Here is an 18,881-nt window from a genome sequence, read left to right as displayed (position 1 = left end):
ATAACCTTTAATCCTAACATCAATCTCAGCGTTCTATTCAATTACAGCTGCTGTCTATTGAGAAGTAGCAAAGGTTTTGGAGAGTTTGTGGGAACGTGGAAGTTGCCCCATTCATTTTCATTAGTAAACTCGGGAGACACAGGTTTCACTGAATTTGCCAAGAGTATTCTTGCTGTGTCTGAATGATTTATTATAAGACATCATATTTCTTTTCAAAATATGGTTAAAAGAATTCAAAAAAATCATGCAATTGTTTTACCTGAAATATTATGTAATTTCATCACCTATACACTAAAGTTGCTGATGAGGATGCTGATGGAATAACACAAAAGGCCTTGCATGGCGAGAGGGACAGGAAACAAATAGTAAGACACACTACTAGCATGGAGCTAACACGGTACCTGTGAAGGTGACCTCAGAGAAGAAAGTATATGTTTCTAAATGACATCTCACCACACCTAAAAAAAAATAAAAAATTTTAAAAATGGAATGATGATTATTGAAAACCCAAGTTGTAAACTTTTGAGTCAAGATACCAGCATTCAAGGACAAATGTTATAATTTATAAAAAGCAAGTGACAAAATTGTTAGGCCATGGAGCCAAACTAAATGACCCATCTCTGTCCCTGAGGAGCTTTGAGGAGCTAATTTCCTAAGAACAATATTCAAGATTTTGCACACCTGGCCCAACTTACCTTTCATGGCTCATAACCCACAATGCCAGACAGGGCAACCTGTGCCATTTTGCAATCCACACTTGAGGAGCAAGGTGTTATTCCAGTGTTCCCAATCCCTGTGACATACCTGGGGAGCTTTTAAAAATCATGCCTGGTCCTAGCTCAGACTGATTAAATCAGAATCTCTAGGTTTGGAGCTTTCCAGGTGCTTCTAATGAACAGGTTATGCTGAAAGCCAGAAGTAAGTAAGTAAAACTACTTACCTGCCCTCTATCCAAGAATCCAGGCTTCCCCTCTCCCTATAATGCTCCCTCTGTCTGATTTTATAAAGTTTTGTCTTTGTCTTTACTGACTTAGTTCAGTGCTGCTTTCATGAAGTAATCCCTGTGTTCTTCCAATTTTTTCCTAAAATTGAGATTGGAAATCTAACCTCAAATGTGCCAGCCCTCCACAGAACTACCTTTGACATATCATCCTCAGCTATACCATTCTTAATAATAACCCCATCACATCCATCTTTCGATAACCCTCACTAAGCAAGAAAATGTTTTCAAGGACATGGAGAATATCATATTTCATTTTTCTCTTCATGGTCTATTTTCAGGAGTAACTTCTGCTCTTTATTTCTAAAGGAGTGACATTTCTCATGAGCAATTGGGGATTTTTTTTTTAATTTGTGGATATTAGGAAGCATAGAACTGATTGATTTTTTTCCCTTACAAAATTGCCACTAGAAAATTTAAAGCCAGGGCTGGGGATGTAGCTCAGTACTAGAGCACTTGCTTAGCATGTACTAGGCACTGAGTTCTATCCACAGTATCGCTCCCAAAAAAGAAGCCAATTTATGGTTCTCTCGTGGAAAAGGTGGTTATTATAAACATGTTTTCATATTATTTCTGGCTTTGTTTTATATTTCCAAAGCATACTTTGTACTATTAACTTTCCTCAAGTTTAATTTCTGCTATTTTAAATTTTTGCCATGCCAAATAAATCTTATTTATAGTCTAAAAGTTAAATAAAAATAAATTTCTTCTAAGTTGTCTACAATATTTATATTAAAATTATCCCCTAATCTGTTTTTCCATCTTTCTTTTCTATTCTAGATTTATAGCCCTAACTTATTCTACTTTACTTTCTAGAGTTAGCTGTATCTTGTCTAGACTAAGTATCTTAGAAGTCAAGGAGCATACCCTATTGATTTTGGTACAACCCATAGAAATTAACAAGTACAAATTTGTCAACAAATATTTGTCATGATGCTTATTTACTCCTGAGTACAAAGCTAATAAAACTCAGCTTGAGTTCCAGATTTGTCATATAACAACTGAAGACCTTAAGCAACTTAACATCTAGACCTCATTTTTCTAATTCATAAAATAAGGATAACTGAAAATATTATTGATCTGTTATTGATCTCACAAGATTTTTAAGATGCTGAAATAATACCTGATAAATAACTTTTTAAGTGGCAAAACAGAACCCAAATGTCTGATGACTAGAAAAGCCTTGTCTAGACTTCATTATATATGATGAATGTATACCTGAGTACACACACATGCCTGTACACACACACACACACCACACACACACACACACAGTCCAAGACTCTTGCAGAATGCCTCACAAAATGGTGGAAGAAGCAGCAGAAATGAGATTCATTCTGTTTTCAAAGCCAGTACAAAACTTCCACATTATACTCTAAGAATAACAGGATGACATTGAAGGATTTTAAGCAGGGATATAATAGATCATACTTAAGACTTTAATTGTGAACTCTGTTTTTTTGTGCTCCAGAAAGGATTGCACAGAAGGGGATGGTGACAATGAAGAAAGCAGAGAGATTTATTGAGAACCTAGTGCATTAGCAATTGGGAAAGCACTATCGGCTTACAGCAATCTTGTATAGTGGTGTAACCACAATGAGACATAAAGCTATTTTCTTTTATATTCAATTTCTTATCTATATGCCTCCATTGAACACTTTGGAAGCACCTTCTTCATACAAGTAGTTAAAATACTTTCAAGCAAAATACTTCATCCTTTGACAATATTTAGTATATTGGCAGTCTTAGAAACTAAAAATGTTGTTACAATCGAACTGCAATTTTTAAGGAGAAAACATGCTTAGTCTCTAAAGCTCCAGATCTAAATAAAAGACTCCAAATTTCCTCAAAAGAGAACAACATTAGCTAACCTTTGATGTTAGCTTAACCTTGCAGCAGTAAAATATTACCTCCATCAGTATACATTACTGCTCAGAGGCAGGGACAAGGGATACTGAGGGTGTAGGTTGGAGAGTTAGGGGTGTGGGGGCCATGGGAAGTGTGATGTGAAGGAGTGAATGCCAGAAACTTTCAAATCCACAATAAAAACAGAATCTAATAGTCTTTAGCCATACAAAGTATACAGGGAACTCCCAGGGAGGAGAACTCAGGTGACTACAGAGAATAGTACTATAGTAATGAGAAGAAATAGAAAAGCAAATCTGATATAAATTTTTAAAAAATAGCTTTTACCAGTCAGAGAAACCTAGGATGATTCATGAGATCTTCTGATTGAGGAGCTTTCAGGAGTTAAAATTAGGACTTAAGTTTATCATGCGTAGAATTTAAAAAAAAAAATGATTCTTGCTATACTGTTGTGACAACTGAGGAGATTGTTGGGAGCTGCTCTGGAAATGCACACTCTTAAGTCCTGAGCAAGAGATACTGAACAATTATTGCACCCCACAATAACTTGGGCTTTACTTTCACTGGAATAATGAGGTGTGGCTCCAGTAGTAGGCATCACCCAGTGGAGTTGAATTACACTCACCTGTTACTTTGTAATCCTACCCCTTTGCCCTTTTTGGGATAGACTGTTCCATGGAATCTCCCCTTGTGTGTCCCCTATATAAGAATGAAGAATTCCAGTGGCTCTCTCTTTCCATGGACTCCTAAGGTCAGAGAGCTGTCCCGGATTTTAAAAAGTTACTTCTCTGTGTTTGTGTGCTTTCTTAGCTGTTTTCTTAAATTATTGGTATAGATTTGTGAACCCAGCATAGGTCGCCAGGTAGGATAGAGGGCGATATGAGATGCCGCATGCCAAGTGCCCAGTAGTGCACCTAGCACTCGTTTCTCCTCACTGTGATGACAAATGTCAGCACTGTTCTAGAAACTGAGCTTGGAAACTGCTTCAAAAACCCATTACAGTGCCAGGTGTGGTGGTGCATACCTGTAATCTCAACTGCTATGGAGGCCAAGAAGGGAGGATCACAGGATCAAGGCTAACCTAGGTATTCAGCAACTCAAAACAAAATAAAAATAAATAAATAAAGGGCTGGAGATGTAGCTCAGTACTTGCCTAGTATGTTCAAGGCCTTGTGTTCAATTCCCAGCATTGCTTGGGGGAAGGGGGCGGGGCTTGTAATGAATTTACTTTTTAACTTCTCCCTGTTATTTCTTAACCGCATTCTGAATGAGTGCCTTTGAATATTGTCTATCCAAGGGCATAAAGAAATTCTGTGGTGATGCAGTAAGCTATAAATACCTGAATAGCCAAGAGAAAGAGAGAGGGAGCTCAGCATGGTGGCACATGCCTTTAATTCCCAGCAGCTCAGGAGGCTGAGGCAGGAAGATCACGAGTTCAAAACCAGAGTTCAAAGCCAGTCTCAGCAACTTAGTGAGGCCCTAAGCAACTCAGTGATGCCCTGTCTCTAAACAAAACAAAACAAAAGGCTGATTTATGTGGCTAAGTGGCTAAATGCTCCTGGATTCAATCCCTGAAACCAGAGAGAGAGAGAAGGAAGGAAGGAAGGAAGGAAGGAAGGAAGGAAGGAAGGAAGGAAGGAAGGAAGGAAGGAAGGAAGGAAGGAAGGAAGGAAGGAAGGAAGGAAGGAAGGAAGGAAGGAAGGAAGGAAGGAAGGAAGGAAGGAAGGAAGGAAGGAAGGAAGGAAGGAAGGAAGGAAGGAAGGAAGGAAGGAAGGAAGGAAGGAAGGAAGGAAGGAGAGACAAACAGAAAGAAGGAAAGAAACAAGAATTAAGAGAAGAATTTCCTTTGAAAAATCCTTTTTACCACATATTCTAAACTTAATTCCTTCCAGTTTCTTTTCCTCTGGATAAGAATTCATCTCAATGCATATTTCCTCTTTTTTAGATGATGCATATACTTTCTCCAAGATAATGTTTGCTTTGTCTTTTCATGTAATTTGCTCATGGTAAGAAAAATACAAAAATTAGATGAATATTGGCTTATTATATCTGCAGACAAAAAGAAAAACAGCTGTCTCTCAATTACCACAATTATGTCAGGTGGGCATTTTTTTACCAGTGAGGAAATGGAGACTCAGTGCCAACATCCCTGCCTGAATCCTTTCAGAACCAAAGCTTATGCTCATTCCATTGTTCCACCAGCCACACTCAATCCATTCAGAATGTCATTCAGGGCATTTGCTTTCCTATGTTTACCTGTCAGTAAATTTATTAACAAAGCAGTGTTAAGAGCTTTGCTTCTGTACAATTGTCCTCTTTCTGCCTCCCAAATCCTTGCTTTATGTCATCAAAGAATTTTCTTCTCCTCCCTTAAATTTGTGCTAACCTCTCACCACATTTACACAGAGATCTGCTTGCTTGTGTGAATGTCAAGCATGGCTATGTATCTCAAGTCCCTGATGCTTTTGAGCCAGGGTTCTTAGATTCCACATTAAACTACATTCATACCATGAACGCAGAACTCTCAGGATGCTCTGATGTGGGGACTACGTGTCAATTAACAAAGACACAAGATACATTAAAAACCAAGGTTAAATTCTTATTTGCCTTCTTACAGAATCTCCCTTAATCAATGATTAACTTTTGTTTTCTCTGTAGAATATCCCAGTAAAAACAGTATTATTGCTTCAGTAATAATAATGTCAGCATCAGATCCAGGGAAGAGACCACCCACCAAAATACTGCCACCCTGTATGCCCCTGAGGCATATAAACACTGCTGATAAAGTCAAAGGGTACCCCTACATGTGGGGAGCTTGGAAAGCCATGTGGGAGCAAAGGAGGAACATCTTTCCTCAGCCAAGCATAGGGCTTCCTTCACCACCTGACCTCCTACTTCCTTTATTTGGGTCACACCTGAGTTTCTGCATGGCCTTCTAAGAGGACAGGACATGAGCTACTGAGCCAAAAATATCCAGTTTTTGGGTTTTTTTCAGATGATGTCACACACAGGAAGTTCAAAAGATAGAAAAGAATAGGAAACACTGAGAGTACTAACTATCCCATATAATTATGCAGGAAGCAGAGAAATCAGTAAGAAATTCTTACAGGAAATGGTGCCAAATCTGCATCTCAAAGAGGTGGTTAGCTCAGGTGAGGAGGTAGTAGAAGGAATTTTTAACACAGAAGGGATAGTTTGAAAAAAAATGGAAGAAAATTTGCATTGGGGAAATTTTCCAAAGAGAGTTTATTTTAGTAGATTTGGATATTTATGGGTCTTTAACAACAAAGAGAGAGAAAAATTAATAATCAAATAGATTTCCTGAAAATCAAACATTGTGTTTATGTTCAGCAAATTATTCAACTTCTGGACTGTTTCACAATATTGTTTAGTTGGACACCAGTGTCTCTAGTGGAGACCTCCTAAGCGCTCTCATTCCTCTGATAACTGTACTCCTTTTCCCACGTGTTCATCTGGTTCTCACTGGAGCAGCCATGTTTTTCTGTAACCCAGAAACTCAGCTAGAACTGAAAAAATAATAATATGGGCAACTGACTCAAGTTGGGCTGCTCACAAGGAAATTTACCCTAAACCATATCAAGAACGATGTTTTTCAGAATTTTTAGTTTGGAACCCAAAAATCCAAACCAGTCTCTTTTGCCTGAAGCTCTACTATTTTCTCATGAGTGTAGGAAAAAAAAAAAGACCTACATATAGAGAGAGGAATGAAGCTTACACAGAAAGAAACAGAAGGAAGAGTGTTGGAATCAGTCACATCCCACACGTCTGGAAACCACTCTAGGGAAGAAACATTAGTAGTCTTCCTATAACAACCACCACCCCATCTTTTTCCATAAAACTGGAGATTCAAACCAGGGATGCTCTACCATTGAGCTACATTCCCAGTCCTTTTTATTTATTTACTTTTTATTTCAAGATGATCTCCCTAAATTGCAGAGGCTGGCCTTGAATTTGCAATTCTCCTGCCTCAGGCTCTGAGATTATAAACCTATGCCACCCCACCAAGCTACTGCCCCCTTTTGGAATTTAGCTAGTTTTGCTTATTTAACTGGCAATGAGAAACCTTGAACACTTCGTTTCAGAGGCTCCTGCCAAGCCTTTGCTGTTTGGCTTTCCTGCTCTCCCTTGCTCCTATTGTATCGCTATCACCCTCTTGAGAGAGGAGAAAGGACTGAGATCTCTTAAGTCACATATAAGTAATTTATCATGATGGTAATGATGATATTAATGATGACATTCCAACTCACAAGCTTATCCTCAGGAATAATAATAGCTAAAAGGTAAATCAATAATTTAAATAGGTCCAATTTCTCCTCTGTGGAGACTCTCCCTGTTCTTAAAAAATTAGCAGTCACCCAGTGTCTCCTTGTTTCACACACCCTCTCATTTGCTCAGAGAACAACACTGCAATGTGTTACAGGACTCTCCCAGAAGCATTCAAATTCTAACATGTTAAAAATTTTACTTCCCCATTGAGAATGTACTTGCTTCTTTCCTGGTTTTTCAGAGTACTAATTATATACCTGCTTGGAGCTAGTTACTATCATGTATATCACATTTCAATGTACTAAATCTACTCAATGTGAAGAAAGACAACTAAGGATCTCCAATAGCAGGTACAACATTTGGTGAGATATTAGGATATCTGTCAATGCCTATTTTCAAGCAGGCATGGCAGATAACCATCAGATAGAAAATTTGTAAAGGAATGATTCATTTTAGAAGAGAGGCAGTATTAAATAGCCCATAAAATATTTCTTTTCTAATTTTTGTTAAGGACTCTGTGTATGTGTGTGTGTGTGTGTGTGTGTGTCTGTGTGTGAGTACACACATGTGGCTACATAATGCTAGTATGCAAAGGAATAATATTTTAGAAAGTTGTCTTGAAATCTACCTTTCAAATAATGCCAGTAGGTTGAAGTAACTTGGTCTAACATTAAGATCAATTAAGCAATGTGTCCCACACTGAATCAGGAATTATTTTTACAAGAACTTTGTTTTGAGCATTATAACCTTAGTAACAAGATTCAAGTAGTATTTACCCATTATTACGACATTTGTTTGGGGTGTTTTAATTGAGGGAAAAGGATTTGTTGAGAATTTTGAACCCATCCTTTGTGACAATAATTATACATATACATATACATATGTATATGTAAATATACATATATATTTCTATATTTTATCTTCTACAATAAATATAATGGATTCATAATGATTTATAATCTCAATTTACAGTTATTTCAGCTTAAGAAGCTGATAGCAGTAATTGATCATTTTGACCAACAAAATAATCTTTGTTCTGGGCAATGCTGTATTCTTCTTCCATCCTTTCTTCATTTTTGTATGTAAGTCATAACCCCTGAGATAGCACAGGAAAGATATATGCCTCAAACTGATTTAAGCAGCAGAAAGGAATTGGTTGGTTAACAGAACTAAAAAGAAAAGAAAAAGATTGAAGAAGTGCACCGAATGGAAAGAAAAGTAGAGCCCTGGAAGCAAGAATTCCATACTAAGAGGAACTTCTCTCTTGTTTATCTGTCTCCCATCTCTCTTGACTTTAAACAGTAGATTGACTTTCTCCAATGATAGGAAAGGTGGGTGCTGGTAACTCATAATTTACACTGTCTCGGTTTAGCAACCCAGTAAAGAGTTTCCTTTTGTCAGCCTCCAGACTTCCAGAAAAGTCCAGATTGGCCCTAGTTGAACCCCACACTCACCCCTTAGGCCAATTACTCAAGTCGATCTGATACAATACAATACCATTTCCAACTAGCCTATTTTGTTATTAAGGGGTAAAATCTTCTGAGAGTAGGACTGAGGAGCAATGCATATTTTGCAAGCAAATTAGGAGTGATACATTAGGGCACTTTAAGAGCTATCATCCTGGCCCCATAGAACTGCTCAACATGGAATCTTTTTGTGCAGAGGTCTGATCCATTGCTTCTGTGGAAATATTTTCTCCAATATGTTAACACTGTGTCTGCCATTTAGTTTTAGATTGCTGCAATTTTCTGACTTGTCAAAGTTAATGCTGGTTATCTGTATTCTTTCCACAGAAATGAATATCTTTGGAAATCTGAAAAGGTGCATGAGGGATTTTACAACTCCCTGTCTCTTTCTGCTCTTAAGTGGAACTGCAAATGGACCCTTTTTGTGTAGCACTGTGGCCCATCATGTATAGCCCCATGATCACTCTTCCAGCAATGGTAACTCCGGACATGAATGCTTAAAATACTTCATGCCTGATATCTTATGCGTGATACTCAGATTTAATGTAAAATCTCTTCTGTGGCTGTCTAATTGCTCGGTATTTTCAATTAATACTGATACGAAAAGACAATGTTCTTCTTACCTGATAATCACTTTCTCTAACTTTATGAACAATGTGATCATCTGTTGTGCTAAGAAAATGCATTTTCCTTACAGCTATAACATTCTGCATTGTTTTATTCTATTTCAGACTGCCTGAGATGTCCACTTCCAGTGTAGCTCTCAATTCTTCCTTGCTCTTTGGACCTGCCAATCCTCCACTGCCTTATAAGAGATGTGACCTGCAATTCCTGATTAGCATTATGGATTGCTAGTCCATTGCCAGCATTCCTCCCCAGTGTTTTATCTTTGCCTTTCGATGACCTGGTAGCTGCACTTTCCCACAGTAACTTCTCTCAACAGAGCTAAATTCTTGACAAGCCCATAAAGAATTGATTTTGTTTATTTTGTAGTGGTTTTCTGCTTGAAATAAAGAAATCAAATATATGCATCTTCCACTTTCTGAAAGCCTGGCCACTTCAAGAATCTCATCTTGAATACTCTTGTTATAGCATACTTTTTCATTTCATGGTTTTTTAATCTCCTTGGGTTGCCTCATACTTATAGACTTTAAAAAAAAATCCAAATACTGTGATCACAATTCCTTAGAGGAGAAGAAATAAATCAACAGCTGTTTACTTATAAGTCTAAATTTACCAAGTGGAGAATGATAGTAAACTCTTTGAGGACTTGGAAGAAAAAAAAAGCAATAATTATATTTGTTTTATTTTGACAAGTAAAACAATGTGACTTTCATAAGGAATGAAAGCAACAATGTTTGAATTAACCAGGGGATACCAATTATTCTAAAAATAAAACAGTTTCTCCATAATCAGCGTTAAATGTGCTTTTCTTTAATAATTTTCTCAGCATATAAAGGAAGTAAAGGACATCCTGGTGCTCTATGGGTACAGCTTTATAATTGTTTGCAGCACTGTAAACCCTCAGGGGGAAAAAAAACAAATTGTATTAATGTGGAGTTATGCTTTGGATATGAAGTGTCCCCCAAAGACTCATGCACTGAAAACTTGGTCCCCACTGCAGCAATGTTCAGAGATGAAACTTTGGGAAGTAGATGGATCATGAAGACTCTGAGACCCTCATCAATGGATAAAACCACTGACAACTGGATGGACTATGGGCAGATGGCGGGGATGTAGGCAGGTGGGGCATGTTTGGAGGAAGTAGGTCACTGGGGGTGTGACCTTGAGAACTATGTCTTATCCCTGTCCCATTCCCTCTCTCTCTCTCTCTCTCTCTCTCTCTCTCTCTCTCTCTCTCTCTCTCTCCTTCTCTCACCTGAGCAGCTTTCTTCCTCCTGTCACCTCAGGCCCAGAGTAATAGAGCCAGCTGACATGAACTGAAACCTTTGAAACTGAACTAAAATAAGCCTTTCCTCCTCCTCCTCCTCCCACTCCCCCCTCCCCATCCTCCTGCTCCTCTCCCTCTTCCACCCTGTCCTCCCCCTCCTCCTCCCCATCCTCCTCCTACTACTTCTCCCCCTACTCCTCCCCTTTCTCCTCCCCCTACTCCTCCCCATCCTCCCCTTCTTTTCCTTTCTTTCTGTACCAGGAATTGAACCCAGGGACACTTAACTACTGAGTCACATCCCCAGCCCTTTTTTTCAGTATTTTATTTAGAGACAGGGTCTTGTTGAGTTGCTTAGGAACTTGCCAAATTGCTGAGGCTGGCTTTGACCAAGCAGCTGGCATTACAGACATGTTCCACAGCACCAGGCTAAGCTTTCCTCCTTTAAGTTCTATAGTCAAGTATTTTGGTCACAGTGACAAAAAGGTGACAAACACATGTGATTTTCATGTTTAAGCCTACATTTTGTTTGTCTCAGTATCCCAGAACAAATTGAGGCACAATGTTTCATTAGGCTAGACAGAGATATTACTGAACATATAAAATATCAAAGATCAATCTATAGTTTTAGAAAAGAAGATGAATATTAGGTTTTGTAAATTTGTATAAAAATGCTTTTTTACATCATGGCTATGTTTTTTGAAATAAGACTCATTCTAAAAATACTTAAAATGAATATTATTTATTTTAAAGAGGTGTATTTTAAAGTATTGTTTTTCATAAGAGCTTTAATATTTATAGTCATTAGATTTACAGAAAAGAAGGTTCACTCTGTGGCTGACAAAATACATGTCGGAGATGGGTTCTGATTAGTTCTAACAACAGTTAAGTCATCAATTACTTATTAAGTGGCATGCAATTGAGTGACAGTAAAGTATCTGGGATAGAAATTCTTCCCAAGTACTCTTCATTATCTACCATTACAGAAGTTCATTCACCACAGAGAATGTAAAGGTTTATGTGGCTCTTCCAGGAAGGAAACCTAGATATTCCATGTAAACATTAATCATAACAAACTGAGGTAGCTGTGTTAATATCAGATAAAGTAGGCTTCAGAACAAGCGATATTACCAGGGACAAAAATAAACATTATGTAATGATAAAAGGTTCAGTTTCATCAAGAAAAGGTAGCAACCCTAAATCTATATGAAACAAAAGCTGATAAAAATGAAAGAAGCAAAAAAGTACACAGTTATTGTGGGGCTTCAATACTCATCTTAGTAATTAATAGAGCAGAAAGAAAATCCATAAGGATATAGACTTGAAGAGCAGTGTCTACCAACTTGACGGCATTGGTCCATACGGAAGTCTCCATTCAACACCAAAACACACATTTTGTTTCAAATGCACATGTGTCATTCACCAAGATAGATTAGTAGATTCTGTCTAACTTTAGCTGGTTATTTAACACTGGCGTAAAAGGTTATTTTTTCACTGAACAGCACCTGGTGATCAATACCCTTGGATTCTATTAATCTTTCCCTTGACTATCTCATTTTCAAGTAGTATATTATAAGAAAAGCAAGTTTCAGACATGGCTCTATTGACCCTATAAATATCTAATAGCAAGGAGGCGTAAAAATAGCCTGTTGGACAATCTTAGTCCTAGAAGCCTTAATGAGTACTTCATGCAAAAGACAGAGGCAGTGACATTGGCTGATAGGTCAGTAGCCTTCCTGGTCATATCATGTTATGTAGTTCTCCTCCAGTGAGGATGGGGTCACAGGATCCAAGAGACCCCTAGACTTAAGTGGCTACTCTGCCATGATTAAGATGTAGGTCTTATGGAGTTCTTACATCTCCTTTGTTCAAAGCTTGTAAAAACCACATATTTTAAACACTGCTCATTATATCAATGAAATCATTTGCCCTAAATTCTTTATGCTACTTCAACAATTTTTGTGGTTTAGATTTAGAAATTAATATGTGAAATCTTGACATGTCCAGTGCTCAAGGGAAGAATGCCAAAGGAAGGCAGTTTAAATGCTACCCAGCCATCCCTAAGGTGTAAAGTTCATTTACACTTACATATATGTCACACTGTATACCGATTATGTTATATTAACTCTCATGAACCAAAAGCATATAAATCGATATATTTTAAAAGATACTAAATATTTTAAGTATTACTAATTTTTTTAATCTCAGAATAGAATTAGGTAGGAGGGTAGGATCTCAGAGCAGTTAAATAAGTTTAAGATGTCAAAAGCAAATAAAAATTATATGATTTTAGGTAAACCACCATTGGGAAAAAAAATCAAACTTTTCCTTGACATTTTTTCCATCATCCCTTAATAACCATTCTCTAACTACCATTCTAGTTTTCCCGAGAACAAAGAGCAAACTGGCTGCCTGTAGTTAACACGACTTACCTCTTTTTTTTTTTAACATCTATTAAAATGCTGTGTTTTATAAAGGTTATGATGATTTTAAAATCAACATTGGTTCAACAGTAGAATTTAAATGATCTTAATTTTAGAAGAACTGAAAAAAATATTCTCATTGCATCATGTATTTGAAAAATCCTACTAACAAAAGACACATTCTTAGCTGCAATTGGGATCATCAATGTTTTCTCATTTAAGTCATGAAAAGTTACATCATTAAATTGTATTCACTTGACTGAGGCATTGACTAACTGTTCATCTCCCACATCCCAATTTAAACACCCACTCTCTGCTCTTCATTTTGTATATGCCAAGTTTAGTTCATCATTCAACTTCCATAAAGATTTATCTATTTATAAGGCTTGCCAAACTTTTCCAAGGATTTCCTATAGTGCTACAGACATATTTTTTTTGAAGGCTTTAATTTTACCTTAGAAATTCATATGAATTTAGTATTTAAATATACAATATACCAATGTTAATTTTGCTACAAGTGTTATTATTTAAAACTCAGATGACGTAAATCACCTTTATTGTGTGGCTTCAAACTCCCTGTTTCCCTGTGTGCACATAACCTAATTTGGAATCAGAAACTTAAGCAGATACACCTAAAAACAACTATTAGAGGTCATTGTCAAGGGTGAGACTGTCTCATAAACCTGCTATTTTTTACTTAAAGAGCCATATCATTCCATATCATTCTATTTCAGAAAGCCTATTTTAGCATAGGAACTTTGGAAATGAACATTTGCTGCATCAATATAATTAGGAATAATTCCATATGGAAAACCCAATGCTAACAAGACTCTCTGGAGTTTCCTTCATTCCTAAAAAGCCAAACTATAAGAATCATCTCCCAGGTTTATACTAGAGGAGCCTGGGAAGTCATGAAAATAACCTCTGAATTAAAGAATCCATTGTGAAAAAGAAATGATCATTTAATGTAGCTTATTGTTCTATTAGGATAAGTAGCTTTCTTGGAAGTGGAAGCAAGAAATAACCGGACAACCATGGGCTACAAAAGCTGCAGAACACATTGCAACATTATGTACCCTTGGAAGGAAAACTAGGTGGCTGGAGATCAGGAGGGGAAAGAGGTTTCACATTATGGCTTTCCTTGTTTCCTTTTACTGTTTGTGCCATGTACATGAACGGTCCCTTTTAGAAAAAAAAAAAAAAAATTCACAAGAATTTTGTGACATCAGGAAAGAAGTAAATGTCTATTTTGTCTCATTTATTATAATTTTAGTTTGGAGAGTCTCGCTCAGAAAACTCTGAAAAAGCTCTAAGTCACACTAAATCAAACTTCTTTGCCAGACGCTGCTTCATAAGTGGGCACCCACGTGCTTAGTCTTTGCAGTTGAAATGAGTGAAGTTATTTAACCATTGAAAGCTGTTAAGCTACCTACAATAGTGCATAAACTCCGTCTTATGAAAAAGGGAGGAAGAACAACACATGTCTTTATACATATATGCAGAAGCAATCTTGTGAAACCATGAATGCTGAAGACCTACAATGAGCAGTATTATATTTATTGCACAAAATAGCAATGGAAATTGCAATGAAAACCCATGATAAGTTGCTTTCAATTTATTTACATCTTTTTATTCTAATTTGTTATACATGGCAGCAGAATGCATTACAATTCATATTATACATATAGAGTATAATTTTTTCATATCTCTAGTTGTACACAAAGTAGAGTCACACCGTTCATGTCTTCATACATGTACTTAGGGTAATAATGTCCATCTCATTCTACTCTTTTCTACCCCCATGCGCTCTCCCTTCCCCTCCCCTTTGCTCTATCTAGAGTTCATCTAATACTCCCATGCTCCCTTCCACCCCCATTATGAATCAGCATCCTTATATCAGAGAAAACATTCAACACTTGTTTTGGGGGGATTGGCTAACTTCACTTAGCATTATATTCTCCAACTTCATCCATTTACCTGCAAATGCCATGATTTCATTCTCTTTTAATGCTGAATAGTATACCACATTTTCTTTATCCATTCATCAACTGATAGGCATCCAGGTTGGTTCCACAGTTGAACCATTGTGAATCATGCTGCTATAAACATTAATGTGGCTGTGTCCCTGTAGTATGCTGTTTTTAAGTCCTTTGGGTATAGACCAAGGATAATTCTTCACAAAATTTCATACAAATCTGTGGTACTTTGTTATGGCAACCCTGGCTGCCTGAAGCACCTTATGTTTGGAGACCTTGATATTTTTAGGGAAAGTCAGAGGAAAAGGATCGAGGAGAGGGATAGTTGGGTCAAATGGTAGTTCCATTCCCAGTTTTCCAAGGAATCTCCATACTGCTTTCCATATTGGCTGCACCAACTTGCAGTCCCACCAGCAATGTATAACAGTGCCTTTTTCCCCACATCCTCACCAACACTTATTGTTGTTTGTATTCTTAATAACTGCCATTCTGACTGGAATGAGATGAAATCTCAGAGTAGTTTTGATTTGAATTTAATTTATTTACATTTGTTTTAGAATTATTCCAATTAATTTTAAAATGCATCCAATACTAAACAAATCAATCTTAACTAAACTTTTTTGGGGGCTGGGGATGTGGCTCAAGCGGTAGCACACTTGCCTGGCATGCGTGCGGCCCGGGTTCGATCCTCAGCACCACATACAAACAAAGATGTTGTGTCCGCCGAAAACTAAAAAATAAATATTAAAATTCTCTCTAAAAAAATTATTAAACTAAACTTTTCTATCAGTATATACTGCACACACACATATTGTTTGAGGTAGATATAAGGCCATGGTACTCTAACTTGTAGGGAAAGACTTGAAAAGGTCCTTTTGTCCTCTTGTAGAAATGGATTAAATATTTATTGTACAAGGACATTCATCAAAGTGAGTTTCAGTGCCTCCAAACAGACATTCAATCTTAAAATATTTCTAAATTTTAAATATTAAGAGAAAAGTAAGATAGCATTATCTCTCCCAATACAAACACATACACATACTACCACCTCCTAAGGGAGCAAGAACTACCAAACTATAACAGTAAGTCACCTTATACTCTTAGTTTATTTGTTGGTATTGTTATTACACACTTACCCCCATTAGATGTATGCAACGAGGCTAGTGAAAACTTTTGTGCTGATCTTAAATATGAATAATATACCCTATGGCACTATCAACTTGACTGTGTGGATGTAAGTTTTATGGATGTGTAAGTTAAGCCTCTAATGATACAGGTGCTGATATAAGATGTAGTTGTATTTAGTCTGCCTTCCCACATTGTTATAAGATGCAACAGCTGAAACTTAGATTCACAATTTTCACATTCATGAATTGACCACATACAATCTGAATTTTTGTATATACACAAATCACCTGGATTTTGTTAAAATGAGGATTCAGATTCACCAGGTGTAGAATAGGATCCTAGATTCTACATTCTGATGCTGCTCAGTCTCGGACTACAATTTTAGAGCAAAGTTTTGGGTTCCTGAAGACTTATGACTTTATGGTCACTCATACATTTCAAATTTCAAACGTAGGATTTTAGAATCTTGAGTACAGGTAACTGCATTGCCTATTCAAAATATGTTATGAAACGAGCAAAATGCTCTTAACAAAGCACAAGTAGAAACTACAGATAGAAACCACAGTCAGGCAGCCATGTAGAAACCACAGATAGAAACCACAAGCCTCTTTAGAAACCCTGACTTTGGGTAGAGAGGTTTTTGCGTTTTTTTGTTTTTTTAATCACACTCACCATGAAAATTTCATCTTCTGCCCCATATCTTCACAAACCCACTTGAAGCTTCATTGAGAATGGTTTTCTAGAATTTTCTTAACAATTTTTTTTTCTTTTTTAGATGCCTTACATCCAGAAGGCAAAAGAGAAACAAAGCAAATCTCTAAGAATAGTCTACATGATGATGTAGTGAGAATATTAAAGTAGGTCTCCTTTGTGTAGGCTTGGTAGAAAGAGTGCATTCTCTGGATAGATGAATGCATGGCACCTCATGGAAAGTGAAAGGTGCTCTTTCCTCACAGGTGTAACTGACTCACAGCTTGAAGAGCTTGGTTAGATCTGAGAGGGATACAGTTGACCATCATCAGGGAAGTCTGTCAAACCTTTTCAGGTCCAACACTCTAGTGGGGCTCATACCAACAAGGAAATTCCATAAAAAGTGGACAGTAAATTAGAAAAAATTGTTCATAGGAAATAGTGTTGGGAAGTGAAGGCTATGACAGTGTTTGCTTATGGAGCTCCATTTCTCATAATTCTGCTTGGAAAATCTGTTCCTGGGTTCTTTACACCTGATAAACTATTGGCCTTGTGTTATGGGACAAATTGTGTTCTCACCTCCACCAAAATTCTAATTTCTTAAAGTCCTAATCCCCGATACTTCAGAATGTGGCTGTATTTTGCAGTAAGATACGTGAAGAAGAAATTAAGTTAAAATGAGGTCATGAAGAAGAAATACAGTCAACAAATATATAGAAAATGTTCAACATCACTAGTGATTAGAGAAATGCAAATTAAAACTACATTGAGATTTCATCTCACTCTAGTCAGAATGGCAATTATCAAGAGTATAAGTAACAATAAATGTTGGCGAGGATGTGGGGGAAATGGTAAACTCATGCATTGTTGGTGGGACTGCAAATTGGTGCAACCACTCTGGAAAGCAATATGAAGATTCCTCAGAAAACTTAGCATGGAACCACTATTTAACCCAGTTATCCCACTTCTCAGCATAATATTCAAAGGACTGGGCTGGGATGTAGCTCAGTGGCAAAGCATCTGCTTTGCATTCTCTAGTTCCAAAAAAAAAAAAGAATCCCACCAAAGGACTTCAAATCAGCATACTACTGTAATGCAGTAATGCTTATAGCAGCTAAATTCACAACAGTTATGGAACGAATCTAGGTGCCCTTCAACAGATGAATGGATAAAGAAAATGTGGTACATATATTCACAACAAAATATTACTTAGCCATAAAGAAGAATGAAATTATGGTATTTGCCAGTAAATGAATGGAACTGGAAACTATCATGTTAAGTGAAGTAAGCCAATCCCAATAAACAAAGGCCAAATGTTCTCTCTGATATGCAGTTGCTAACTCACAATAGTCAGGGGAGGGAGGAATAGAGGATCTCCAAATTGGACATTGGTGAGTGAGGGGAAGGGAGACAGAATGGGAATGGGAAAGACAGTAGAATGAATTAGACAGAACTTTTCTATGTTCATATATAAATACACGACCGGTGTAACTCCACATCAAGTACAATCACAAAAATGGGAATTTATACTCCATGTATGTATAATGTGTCAAAATACACTCTACTGTCAGGTACAACTAAGAATAAATAATTTTTTTTAAAAAAATGAGGTCATGAGGGTGGATTTTAACCCCATCTGGATGGTGTTCTTATTAGAAGAGGCAATGTGGGCACAGCAAAGGAAGAGCATGTGAAGACACACTGAGAAGACCAGACCTACAAGCAAGAAAGTGCCAGGAAAAAAGAAATAATCCTATTGACATCTTGATCTCAGACTTCTTCTAGCCTTCAGAACTGTGAGAAAATGAATTTCTGTTGTTTAAGCTGGAATCAATCTGTGGTACTTTTTTTTTAATTGCTTTTATTTTTTAAATAGATGACAACAGAATGCATCACAATTCTTATTACCCATAAGAACACAATTTTTCGTATCTCTATTTGTATATACAGTATGTTCTCACCAATTCGTGTCTTCACACATGTACTTTGGATAATGATGTCCATCACATTCCACCATCATTGCTAACCTCCTGCCCCCTGTCTTCCCCTCCCACCCCTCTGCCCTATCTAGAGCTCATCTATTCCTCCCATGCTCCCCCTCCCTACCCCACCATGAGTCAGTCACCTTATATCAGAGAAAACATTTGCCATTTGTTT

This window comes from Marmota flaviventris, chromosome 3, assembly GCF_047511675.1.
Source record: "Marmota flaviventris isolate mMarFla1 chromosome 3, mMarFla1.hap1, whole genome shotgun sequence".
Taxonomy (NCBI): Eukaryota; Metazoa; Chordata; class Mammalia; order Rodentia; family Sciuridae; genus Marmota; species Marmota flaviventris.
This window is presented reverse-complemented; position numbering follows the sequence as displayed.